The sequence below is a fragment of the Anomaloglossus baeobatrachus genome, chromosome 6, assembly GCF_048569485.1.
Source record: "Anomaloglossus baeobatrachus isolate aAnoBae1 chromosome 6, aAnoBae1.hap1, whole genome shotgun sequence".
Lineage (NCBI taxonomy): Eukaryota > Metazoa > Chordata > Amphibia > Anura > Aromobatidae > Anomaloglossus > Anomaloglossus baeobatrachus.
In genome coordinates this window covers 312,650,524-312,662,734 of record NC_134358.1, presented here as the reverse complement: position 1 = coordinate 312,662,734, position 12,211 = coordinate 312,650,524, and positions in this window count along the sequence as shown.

Here is a 12,211-nt window from a genome sequence, read left to right as displayed (position 1 = left end):
CTGCGGAGCCTGGTGCTTCACTGTCCATTGCAGAGCGGAGGGCTGGCTTCTGGCTCGTTGAGGACCCTTGGGCGAGCTGCTCCTCATCTTGTCCAGCAGTGCCCGGTTGTGCAATGTCCTCTGCAGAGCTGTTTTCTGGCGTCGAGCTCCTGGAGGACTCGTGGACAACCTCCTCATCGTCTCTGGCCTGAGCATCGGCCATTCCTTTGGCTTTGCTCCTGGTGCTATCAGCCATTGTTGCAGACTTTGGTCACTGACACAGAACTGACACCTGATGCCTCCACACACCTTACAGTATCTGCACTCTGACACTCTAGTGTTGAGCTGGTCTGAAGACCCCAGCAGCCACAGCTGCTGCAGGCAGTCTTTAGTGTCTGGGAGTATGGGTCTCACACTCACACACACTATTATCTCGATCCCACCGCTATGCCACCAATATGTCACAAACCACCGGGGGGGTCACTCAGAAATCCCCCGCGCTGGCTACCAGTACGTCACAATCGGGGGGTAACAAGCAGGAGTCAACCCTCCTTTATACCTCCCGACCGACAGACAGAGCACGTGACGCGCTCTCTAGCGCCCCTCTTATAGTCAGGCCAATTATGGAATTGCCCGACAATAAGCAAGGAGGCCGCTATACTACTTATGCCGATTATTGAAGGGTCCCCGGTGAGAGTAGGGTATATATTCCCCCGACCTCCGCGGGCGGAATATATAATATCTTCCCGGATCTCACTGGCCTCCCCACAATAATCCTTGGCACAACTCGCTGCCACCAACCGCTTCACGGTAACTATTAGCCGAACACACGGACGTGGGATTCAAGATCGAGATAACAGAACAGCCCAAGATTAATTATATAATTTAATCGCCTAAAGCACACTAGAAACTACAATATATACAATAGGGAATCTACAGAATATACATATGTCAGAGTACAGTTACAGATAAAGCATGGGTTACAAACAGGTATACAATTACATCAGTTACCTTGTGTGTCTGGCCACAGGGGGGCGCTGTAGACCAGGTTTCTAGGATTCTTCCCACAGATGTTTCCCAACCAGGCCCCCGAGCAGAAGAACACTGGAAAATGGCCGAAGTAGGGTTATCAACCTGGGCAGATCCAGGTCCCCTCCTACCTTAGTGACCTCACAGGGAAGCACTGCCACTCCCCCTGCATGGATCAGAATTATCCAGCAAAGGGGATATTGGCCATAACTTTGCCTGGGAGCGTCGTAGGCAGACGCCAATGCTCTCATTGTGACAGTTATGAATTTAGCTACAGAACGAGGGGACTCATGACCTGTCTACGAGTTCCCATATGGCTGATATCACGTTTGGTGTGTTTCCCAATGTCCTACTTCCATAAAAAGGGTGTGCCAGCATCGTCCACATGCGGAGACACCATTGTTATGGTTGCCATATTTATCGGAGATATGGCTTGCGAGATATGAACCATTTTTTTACTGGAGTCGTTCTGTCTGGCTACTTCCAAGCCTTGCTAATGAGATACAACTCTTGTTACAGGGTGACGGCAGGGAGTCATCCTGGATCCATTGTCCTCACATCATCTCATCTCCATATCAGAGGAGATGGCCATGAGTTGTGTAAGTGGAATGTGACACCTTCCAGATGCTGTACATTTGGAACAAGAAGGGAGGGGGGCACTGCCAGGGAGTGATGAGAGCAATTATGACTTCTCGTCATAATTCCTCTTCATATCCCAGGCTTTACCTCACAGGCTATATATTTACTATTATTCACTTATTCACATATACACATTCACTTATTATTATACATGCCGTTATTGCTGGCTATATTCCAAGATAGATAGATGGATATTAGGAGTTACGGATTATCATGCTGATTTATCTTGATTGCTTTTTACTGCATTTTTTGTGATTTTTCCTTCCCAGAACTCTCATACTCTGTTATATTTAGTGTATAGGGGTTCTTATGTTTTCTGTTGGTCTTTGGGGTTTCTTCGGTTTTCCTTTGTCTTTCCAGTAGGACTCTGAGAACACCTATTTAACCCTGTGTCTCATCCTTCGCCTTTGTGCACATCATTTAGTGTTATTGTTGTTTTTGTGTTTCACTTGGTTTATAGCTGAGGGTTCAGTTAAGGACTTTCATGGTCAGCTGATGTTGAGTGGGGGCACCCTTGCGTAATCTTAGGATGCCAATCTCCGCCGTCAGGTAGGGACAAATCAGGATCAGATTTAATCCTCTCCTAGTCTTAATTCAGACCTCTTGATTGAAGGTTTTACATCTCCCCTGGTTTGTTCACCCTGTGTGAGTGGTAGGATTTAAACACATAGGATAAACCTAGGATAAACCTGTCAATCAATTATAGCGGTATGGAGAGAAGCCAGCCTCAAAATAGTCTTGTCTCTCTGGATAGTCCAAAGCTGTATCTGCTAACAATATTTTTCCTGAAATACTACAGTATTTCCCAGAAATTCATAAGTAGCTTCAATAGTGCAGCCATGCTCTCATGCATACTGCCCATGGCTTTGGTAGAAACAATCAACTGTTTTGTTGCTCCATCATATGTCTGAAACATATATAAGTAATTCAATCTATATTCTCTGATACTTAATAATCTTTTTTTATTACAAGGCCTAAGAACCAACATTCAACTTTTTTGTTATTAATGTAGGTGTTTTTTTATAATATGTGGATTATGCAAAAACATAACCACTGCCAATGAATACATCTGATGATATAAAAGAGCTGATGTAGGTTAAGATCAACGTCAGGGAATTTAAATTTGCAGTCTAGTATAATAAATATGTTATCACCTCCGCATGGTATTTTTATGTGTTTTTTTTTATTAGGCATAGCATATTCCCTGTTAAATATTTCTGTGAATGAAATTAAAATAATAGTTTCTCAGTGTATTAGTTTGTGTATGATATGGCTAATTATGTCTGTCAAGTTTTACAGTATTTGAACATTATGAGTTCTTAGTAAAGCAGTTTTAGAGTGTAATTTTGTCTTTTTACCCTTAGGCACTGTACATTATTAAGAGGGTAGTAAAACAACAATGCCACCTTCAGGTTTTACAAAAGCAGAGCATCTTAAGTAAGAAAATGTTTTTCTATTTGTTATAGGGTTTTGATAAATACTTAATGTAAGTCATATTAGAAAAAAATATTTATTTCATGACTCATATTAAACTATATTTTAGTGATATCAAATGTTTTTAAATTTAAATTCTCAAACTTCAGTAAATTTTAGAAAAAGATCGATTTGATTTGCTGTTAATTAGGAGTGCTCTGAATACTTTAGAGATATGTATAATACAATGAGGTTTCCTACGACTGTATACACCACCTGTCAAACACTTTAATTCAAACACAGTCTAAGCAATGTCAAAGTAACCTTCTAATATATAGCCATGGGTAAAAGAATGATATCCTTTCTTTACATCTGTAATATTTTCTGACTGTTTATGTCTTTCTTTCCCTAGCTGTATTGTTAAGCTGCTATATGCTCTCACTATTCAAGATCTACCCTAATTTGGCTGCTGCATTCCCTACCTTAACTTTTATACAGGATATGATAGTCCCTTCTGATTGACTGTGTTATAAAGTTTGAAGTGATAGCTGCAAGGCATTATGGGAAAGTCTACCTGGACTCATCAAGGTTATTTCAACTTCCTCTTGCTGATTTCATATTCTACCATTGCCATCTTGTGTCATTATGTAAAATGTCAGTGGTCATTTTTCACAAATTGTTTGAATTTCCTGGGTCCAGTGAATTCCTAATAATTTTACACAAATATGAAGTAAATTAAATTGATTTGTTCACCTCTACTATATATCTATTGATAATGGTATATCTAGATCAGCCTTAACATTAAAGAGGCTCTCTGACATAATTTTTAGCTTCAAAGGAGAAGTCAGCAGGGAGAATGAAGCAAAAAAAACAAACTACCAGAATACGCTCCTTATAACAGTCCTGCTGCTCAAACAGTCTTCAACAGATCCATACTAGTCATTTGACCCTGAAGGTCCCTATCTTTTATCCCCTCATCAAGGTGTTTCTCAGTGTAGTTTAATAACAGCTGTGGCCTCAAGAGCTATGTACTTTAAAAAGGGAGAGGGTGATTTAAAGAGAACCAGCTATGCATGATGCAAGAACACCTGCTTTAGATTGTACTACAAATATCAAAAAACTGACCAACATCTCCAAACAGAAGACAAGTGTGAACAGGTGCAAGTTGAGAAAACTATGCAATATAACCAAGTAAACACAGCAGCTTCTTTGAATATGTAAATTTGGAACTGCATTACTGCTATAGAAACTATATTATGAAGTGAGTTGCTTAGTGCACAAATTGGCCAATTCATGAGAGCCCAACTACCAACGACAAGGAGTATTGCTTTGTTGGGACCCTACCATTATATGCCTTTACCAAGGCTAAAAGTCTACAATTTTAAGAGCTCTAACTGAAAATGTCTTAGGCTGATGGGAGGAGTGCTAAGTCAGAAAGGACAGTACTACAAATATTAGAAAACTGACCAGCAGCTCCAAACAGATAAAACAAGTGAGAGCATGTGCATGTGAGACAAATATTCAATATAATCAATTAATTACAACTGCACTCTGAAATGCTACAATATGTAAACATTAACTTAATTCCGTAGGCACAATTGTTATATTCTATAGACATTGAGGAACCTTATTGGCTAATTGTTGGGACACTAACCTAGAAGCATATAGGGTTAGGGTCCCAAAAAAAGGGTATGCCTTGTCACTGGCTGTTGGGCTTTCATGAATTGGCAAATTTATGTGGTAAGTACCTCATTTTTAAATAGTTTCTATATCAGTAACACAGTTCTAAATTCATATATTGAATGTTTACATATTATAGTGTATCCGAGTACAACTGTTTATACTGTACCTACTTTAAATTGTCAGACTAGTTAGATCTACTCTAGGGAGCACTTCTGCCAAGAAATGGCTCTGGAAGTAGAAACTAGTGCAGATTTCTCTGTGATGACTGCCAAATAAATGACAATTTTAGAAACACCATGAAGAATATTTAGAACCCTGGGCAAGTATAATGAGGGTTACACCCTAAAACAAGCATCTGTGGTAAATTTAGTGTGAAATACAATATAAATAGGTGTTTTCACAATGAGAGCAGCTATTACCTGCATTGTAGAGACTTTAGGCTCTGGTCACATGTTGCGTTTTTGCTGTATTTTTTCTGCTCTCTTAGCAGTAAAAAGCTGTTTTCAAAACCGGTTTTGCTGTACTTTTGCTACTTTTATTACTGTTTTTGTTGCATTTTTTGGTGTGTCATTTATCTATAGTACATGTTTAAATGAAGATAGTTTCATTCACCACAAAAGCCACAATAATACAGCAAAAATACAGCTGTTGCGTTTTTGCACTTTATCATTGCTTTCAATAGTGAAAAAATGCTGCAAAAACGCAGCAGAAATGCTAAAAGAATTGATATGCTGTTTCTTTAAAAAATGCAGCAGTTTTCCATTTCAGTCAGGAAAAAAAACCTAGTGTGTGTGCATGAGATTTCTGAAATCTCATAGCTTTTGGTGGTATTGTAAAATGCAGCTTTTAAATTTCATAAAACTCATAAAAACAGCAAAAAAGGAAGCAAAAAAAACAACGTGTGCACATAGCCTTACATGGCTACAGAGAGGGAAGATAACTGAGGTCTGTACTGAAAGCTTTGTAGTGGCCTGAGACAGCAAAAAACCACTGTGGCATTTACCAATTATAGTTCTGAGGGTTGAATTTTGGAGTTTTTTGTAATCTGTACCTATGTGTATGGGCGGTGTCACACTTGCCATTGTCTCGAGTGTATCTCGCGTGAGTTTCACGGTGTGTCACCCATCACAGACTCACATTCTGCTCACAGGAGCGGGTCGGTTGCATGCATCTCTATGCAGCCGACCCACTCTATGAGGAGAGTGTGAGTCAGTGACGGGTGATGCACCGTGAAACCCGCATGAGATACACGCGAGACAATCGCAAGTGTGACACCGGCCTAAGGGTATGATCACATGCTGCGTGTTTGCTGTAGATTTTTCTTTTCCTGGTGCTCAATATTTACATCAACAGTTGAGTCATTTCTGCTCAGAAATAAACAGGAGTGTCACATTTTAAATTCTGTTTAATTTCACCCAACTTTTTGGGTGAAATTTAGCTTGGATTTCACACTTTGCAATGAAAAGGGGGAAATCTGCTACCATTCCTTAAGAAAATCTAAAGCAAAAACTCCATTTAATACAGTGCTGGCCAAAAGTATTGGCACCCCTGCAATTCTGTCAGATAATACTCAGTTTCTTCTTGAAAATGATTGCAATCACAAATTCTTTGGTATTATCATCTTCATTTATTTTGCTTGCAATGAAAAAACACAAAAGAGAATGAAAGAAAAATCAAATCATTGATCATTTCACACAAAACTCCAAAAATGGGCCAGACAAAAGTATTGACACCCTTAGCCTACCGCTTCCGGTAACCATCAATGAGTTTCTTACAATGCTCTCCTGGAATTTTAGACCATTCTTCTTTGGCAAACTGCTCCAGGTCCCTGAGGTTTGAAGGGTGCCTTCTCCAAACTGCCATTTTGAGATCTCTCCAGAGGTGTTTTATGGGATTCAGGTCTGGACTCATTGTTGGCCACTTTAGTAGTCTCCAGTGTTTTCTCTCAAACCATTTTCTAGTGCTTTTTGAAGTGTGTTTTGGGTCATTGTCCTGCTGGAAGACCCATGACCTCTGAGGAAGACTCAGCTTTCTCACACTGGGCCCTACATTATGGTGCAAAATTTGTTGGTAGTCTTCAGACTTCATAATGCCATGCACACAGTCAAGCAGTCTAGTGCCAGAGGCATCAAAGCAACCCCAAAACATCAGGGAACCGCTGCCATGTTTGACTGTAGGGACCATGTTCTTTTCTTTGAATGCCTCTTTTTTTTCCTGTAAACTCTATGTTGATGGCTTTTCCTAAAAAGCTCTACTTTTGTCTCATCAGACCAGAGAACATTCTTCCAAAACGTTTTAGGCTTTCTCAGGTAAGTTTTGGCAAACTCCAGCCTGGCTTTTTTATGTCTCGGGTTAAGAAGGGGGTCTTCCTGGATATCATACCATACAGCCCCTTTTCATTCAGACGCCGACAGATAGTACGGGTTGACACTGTTGTACCCTCGGACTGCAGTGCAGCTTGAACTTGTTTGGATGTTAGTCGAGGTTCTTTATCCACCATCCGCACAATCTTGCGATGAAATCTCTCGTCAATTTTTCTATCCCTTCCACATCTAGGGAGGTTAGCCACAGTGCCATGGGCTTTAAACTTCTTGATGACACTGCACACCGTAGACACAGGAACTTTCAGGTGTTTGGAGATGGACTTGTAGCCTTGAGATTGCTCATGCTTCCTCACTATTTGGATTCTCAAGTCCTCAGACAGTTCTTTGGTCTTCTTTCTTTTCTCCATGCTCAATGTGGTACACACAAGGACATAGGACAAAGGTTGAGTCAACTTTAATCCATGTCAACTGGCTGTAAGTGTGATTTAGTTATTGCCAACACCTGTTAGGTACCACAGGTAAGTTACAGGTGCTGTTAATTAACACAAATTAGAGAAGCATCACATGTTTTTCAAACAGTGCCAATACTTTTGTCCACCCCCTTTTTTATGTTTGGTGTGGCATTATATCCAATTTGGCTTTATGCCAAATTTTTTTTTGTTTTTCATTGAAGACAAATTAAATGAAGATAATAACACCAAAGAATTTGTGATTGCAATCATTTTCAAGAATAAACTGAGTATTCTCTGACAGAAATGCAGGGGTGCCAATACTTTTGGCCAGCACTGTATATGCAATTTCTAGTGCATGAAAATCTGCATTGACATGTGAACTTTTCTTTGATGGGTTTAAGCGTCCTGGACCCCACTGTTGGGCTGTGACTTTTGGCGGATTTTATAATTAGCCTTTAAAAATGTTTCATTTTAGGTATAATGATTTTTTTTCTAAAATTGTAAGCAAGAACTGATTACCCTTTGATGAAATGTACTGTACAATATTTTTCTGATGCTGTACACTGATTAACTGCAATTATTCTCAATATTATGTCTGAGATTAGAAGAGGGAACGTCAGATTCAACAAGGCTGTAAACTGCCGCAGTAATGAAAATATGTCAGGTTAAAAAAAAGCAGCATTTCACTATACTTTTGAAAGGATATAATATCATGCTATCATCCACACAGACAATGTTCAAGAGACAAGAACAGAGATGTACTGTAAAGGGAAAATAAGTAAAAGGACAGATAATGAAGCAGAGATAGCAAAAATAAGGAAACAGCGATTTAGACTGGAGATATTTGATCTAATCACGAAACTGACAACACATGAATCAAATGCTGTCAATGTGCAGGTGTTTCTCAGGTTACACTAAATATGCTGTGTATGTAACCTTCACTGGCCTAAGGGGTAGCTTTTGCCACTCAATTCTTTGTGAAGAGATTACTTGAAACAGAGCAACAAGCTAAATAGAATAATACATCAGCAAACAGATGTAGTGCTTGTAGGGACATTTTTACAGGGATGGAAGTTAAGGCTGGGAGATTTGCCCTGGGCTTCGCATACAAGGAGGTGGGGTTCTGCTTGAACTGTATATTTTCACCACAAAGGTAATTAATAGAGATTTAGAAAGAGAGAAGTAGAGAGATCGCTTTCAGATATACTTTAGCCTATAGTGTGGGAACAACCAAGACGTAAAATGGTAGTATAATGTTAGATGTATACACAATATATAGAGTATACAGTATGTTTGGACATCTTTTAAAAAATGCAATCAGTACCCAGCAACACACAAGGGAAAGATACAGAAAATATTCTTTATTATTTATCATTAAAAAAAAATAGGGCAAGAATCCTAGAGGAACAACCTACGCATTTCAAACCTCTAAGGAATATAGAGGAAATGGAATTTATTAACAAACATGTATTCAAAATGCAACAGTTTGATACTTGAAACCATCCTGATAGACATCAATAGATTATAGAGAATAAACATGTAAAGCACAACATATATTAAAATAGCTATACAGGTTATATACAAGAAAAAATAATGCAAAATGCCTTTAAAAACAAAAAAAGAAAAATACATATGTTCAGAAATCTCACAAGTGTTGAATGTCAGCTCACATGTATATGGATTTATTAAGTACACACAGTATAGATCCTTAAATATTACTAGTCCATTTAAAAAAATTGAAAATGTAAATGTGATTTAAATCATTTTTATTAGGGATGATCGAATACTTCAAATATTCAGCTTCGCGAATATTTTCCGAATAGGTCGCCGATTTGCAAATGTTCGATGCGCAATGTAAGTCTATGGGAAGCCCGAATAGTTCTGAATAGTTGTTATTCACGTTTCCCATAGACTTACATTGCGCATCAAATATTTATGAATAGTCGAATAGCGGCGACCTATTCGGAAAATATTCGCGAAGCCGAATATTTGAGGCATTCGATCATCCCTAATTTTTATTACTTTTTTCATGCTTTTGTCACTTTTTTGTTTTTTAAATATTGTTAATGATATGTGTATCAATTTTAACCATAAACTTAAAAATTGATTAACAAAGCTGCTTTGACTTTGTTGTTGTTTTTGTCGAATTGGTTTCTGCTTCCAATTGATCAGTGGCACAAAGAGTTGAGATGTTGCGTTTTATGTTCTTAAATAAAACATGTGGAAAAAAGTATAACAGGCACACTTTTGTTTGCAATCTAATGGTTATTCATACAATGGCAATAGTTTTAACAAAGTACAATATCTGCATAATTATTGTTGTTAATATACAGTGTAAGTCAAACAATGTTTATTTCTTGTACCTTTAGCTCTGCATCCCCTTCTACACCTCTATGCATTCAGGTTAACAAAGCTGAAAAGGAGGTCCTATTCTCATCTGCTTAAACTACAGTGAAAGTATTCACCCCCTTGGCATTTTTGTATTTTGCTACCTCACAACCTTTAATTTCAGTTTTTTTTCAGCAGTTGCATCTGTTCATGTAAAGAACTTGCCTACAACTGTGAACATTTGTTTTTCATTTTATTGTGACGCAAACAATAAATAGGACAAAGTCAGTACTTTTTAGAGCCTCCTTTTTGGGCAATTACAGCTGCAAGTCACTTTGTATAACTATCTAAGAGCTTTTGACATTTTGCTACTGGAAGTTTTGCCAATTGTTTACTTCAAAACTGTTCCAGCTCCTTCTAGTTAGGTGATTTCCTCTGGTGAATCAATCTTCAAGTCTGACCACAGATTCTCAATTGAATTCAGGCTGGGCTTTAACATGGCCACTATATTATATTTACATATTTGCACTTAAACCACTCTAGTGTTGATTTACCAGTATGCTTTGGTTCATTGCCTTGTTGGAAGGTAAATCTTCATCCCAGTTTCAAATCATTGCCTGACTAAAACAGATTTTTTTTAAGAATATCCTTCCCCTAGACTTGGAAAATTTCCCCTGTTTCTGCTTTTAAAAAACATCTCCACAGCATAATGCTGCCACCACCATGTTTCTCTGTGGGGATGGTGTTCTTGGGTGATTAGCTGTGTTGGTTTGGCTCCTGACATAGCATTTACCTTGGTGGCCAAAAACTTTAATTTTGGTCTCATTCCTCAATACTTTTGGAGAGTCTCCCAGATGTCTTTACGGAAACTCAAAACTTGCCTTACAATTTTTATCTATAAGTAAAGACATTTTTATGGTCACTCTTCTTTGAAGGCCAACTCTATAAACTGTACTGCTTATTGTGGTTGTATGTAAAGATATGCTACCTCCTTGATTAATGTCCTACTTACCCAGCCTGAGAGTTTTGGTAGGCGGCCCTCTCTATGCAAGTTTGTTGTAGTACCATGTTGTTTTTTCACTTGATGATAATGGATTTGATGGTGCTCCAGGGGATCATCAGAGATTGGGATTTTTTTTATAAACCCAAGCCTGACTTGGGTGGTACAAAATTGTCTTGTTTGCAGTGTTGCAGACCCCTCATTCTGCTTTCCTATGAACTACCAAATAGAAGTAGAAAAACAGTCAATGTGGGCAATATTAATTTATATGGAAGAGCTGTCCAATAGTTTGAATGTAGTGATTGTGATCTACTGATAGACCACTATGTGTTAGTATTTACAAACTCCATATTTCATTGGTGGTTCATGGGGATCTTAAGACTATGATCACTCTTCCCTCTGCAGGCATAGTCAAGTTAGACATAGAATAGCTATGGTACAATAAGGATGCTGGACAGCTACATGAGAGTCTGTCGGATGTTTTTATTATAAATAGTCATAGGTTTATCACTTTACATACATCAGCAACACTGTCCCCATTGAGGCTTACAATCTAAATTTCCTCACTGTATCTGTATGACTTTTTAAAGTGTGGAAGAAAACCAGAGTATCCGGAGGAAATCCACGGAAACATGGGGAGAATATGCAAACTCCCAGCAGACGTTGTCCTTGGTGGGGTTTTAACCAAGGACTCCAGTGCTAACCACTAAACCACCATGCCACCAATATTGTCATTAGCTACATGTATAGCTGATATCAACGGTAAATTAAGTTTAGCAAATAGCTGCAAATGTTTTATAAAACAGCTGTCAGGATTTCTCAGTGTAGACTTTAATCCAAGCTTGGACAACCCATTTAAAGAATATTTTAGTTATGTTATTTGTAATCTGAAGTACAACCTTTTTTAACATCTTCAGAAAAAATCCTCCATTTGAATCTACACTTAAAGTTATGCACAATGCACAACATGTCTAGAGTGCATGGTGACTGTTTTCCCTGGCTACCCATTATGCTGAAATATTTCACCGTCCAAGTACAGACCGTGGCTTAAGCACTAACCTTAGGTCTTCTGTACTGAACTCATATATTCTAATAAGGCTGTTGAGTTCATGTAAGAAGACAGTCAGTCAGTCTGAATATCACAGTCCATACTCAGACCACATTTCATGGACATATGAATTTGGAGAGTGTCATCTTGGCAAATATTATTGCAGCTCCATCAGGCTCCAGTAGCCTCAATGTATTAAAAAGCACAATAATGCCATGCAATACAATAATATAAAGAATGAAAAGGTGTAATCCACAAATGTGTTCACGCTGTGAAACTGTTCGATTTTTGCTGATTTTTGACAATGACATATTTA